Here is a 1154-nt window from a genome sequence, read left to right as displayed (position 1 = left end):
GGCTGTGCTGTGCACACGAGTCCCGGGGCTGCAGCTCAGCTCTGAGCCAGTCGATCTTCTTCTTCCTAACCCATTTGACTCTTCACTTCTTGTCTTCTCATACGTTTCAACCCAATTTGGTCTTTCTGGATGTGAAAAGGTCTTCTTGTTTGTTACCATCACTTCTGTCTTCCTCACAAACAAACCTGCAGCAGACCAAAGATACCTCACAAATTGAAAACTTGGAAGTCAGATTTCGTCCCCACCACAAATCAGGTTTGTCTTAACAAACCTATCAGTAATGAAAATTCTTAGGTTTTGAGTTGGTTAATGTTCTGTTTTTCCTACAGTTACTGTATGAGTAATGACATCAGCATTGCATGCTCTAGCTGGTTGCTGTAAATCATGATATATTTCCAAGTAATAAAGACCCTTTTGCTGAAGGAAACACAGATCGGTCACGACCTGCACATTGCCTTTTCTTTTTCTGACAGCACAAGGTAAGGTGTTAAGTGATTCATGGATGGAAAAAATTAATTTAAAAAATAGCTACTCTCTTATAGCAGCTAAAAAAATTCTCCAGGCAGCTTGTTTTTGCTAGGAGGTGCTCTTGGACCTGGGATTGGATGTGCCTCTGCATCTGTTTTCAGATGCATCCTCAGTGTGTGTTCTCACGGTGTTGTGCATGGTTTAGCTTAAAACACCTCACAGCCCAGGGAATCACAGAGCACCTGGGACTCAGATCCTGAAGCCATTCCCTCTTCCCAATTTGGGCACGTGCTGTTTATCAGGATTCCAAATTTATAGGAATTCCAGTTGATAGATAATTTGGTGGTTCATCTCTGTTGTTTATGTAATTAAGTGGAAGAGGCAAAGATATTCCATAAAGTTAAGATCAATGTATCAGACCAGTAAGCAGAATGGAGTCCAGTAATGAACTGCTCAATATTCCATGCAAAGTTTCCTGTAGCAAGGTGGATTTTGTGTTTGGGGTTTGGGGTTTTTTTTTGCTTTTGGGGTTTTTTTTTTGTGTTTTGTTTGGTTTTGTTTCTTTCTGTTTGTTTGTTTGGGGTTTTTTTTCTTGTTGGTTGGTTGGTTTTTTGGGTTTTTGGTTGTTATGTTTCATTTTGGTTTTTTCTATACCTTAAAGTATAGCTCTTGCATACACACTAGAT

The 1154-nt window shown here is 39.8% G+C and overlaps 1 long non-coding RNA gene across 1 annotated transcript; it reads left to right on the top strand.

The window, feature by feature from the left end:
- The first annotated feature begins 8 nt into the window (after nucleotides 1–8).
- LOC108447343 lies at nucleotides 9–431 on the top strand. The gene is made up of 2 exons (XR_001862870.1): nucleotides 9–255; nucleotides 330–431. It is a non-coding gene; the product is annotated as an uncharacterized LOC108447343 (long non-coding RNA).
- Nucleotides 432–1154: the final 723 nt, after the last annotated feature.

The sequence above is a fragment of the Corvus brachyrhynchos genome, unplaced genomic scaffold, assembly GCF_000691975.1.
Source record: "Corvus brachyrhynchos isolate BGI_N302 unplaced genomic scaffold, ASM69197v1 scaffold806, whole genome shotgun sequence".
Lineage (NCBI taxonomy): Eukaryota > Metazoa > Chordata > Aves > Passeriformes > Corvidae > Corvus > Corvus brachyrhynchos.
The sequence above is the reverse complement of the archived record's forward strand: the minus strand, read 5'-3'. Positions and strand labels throughout refer to the sequence as shown.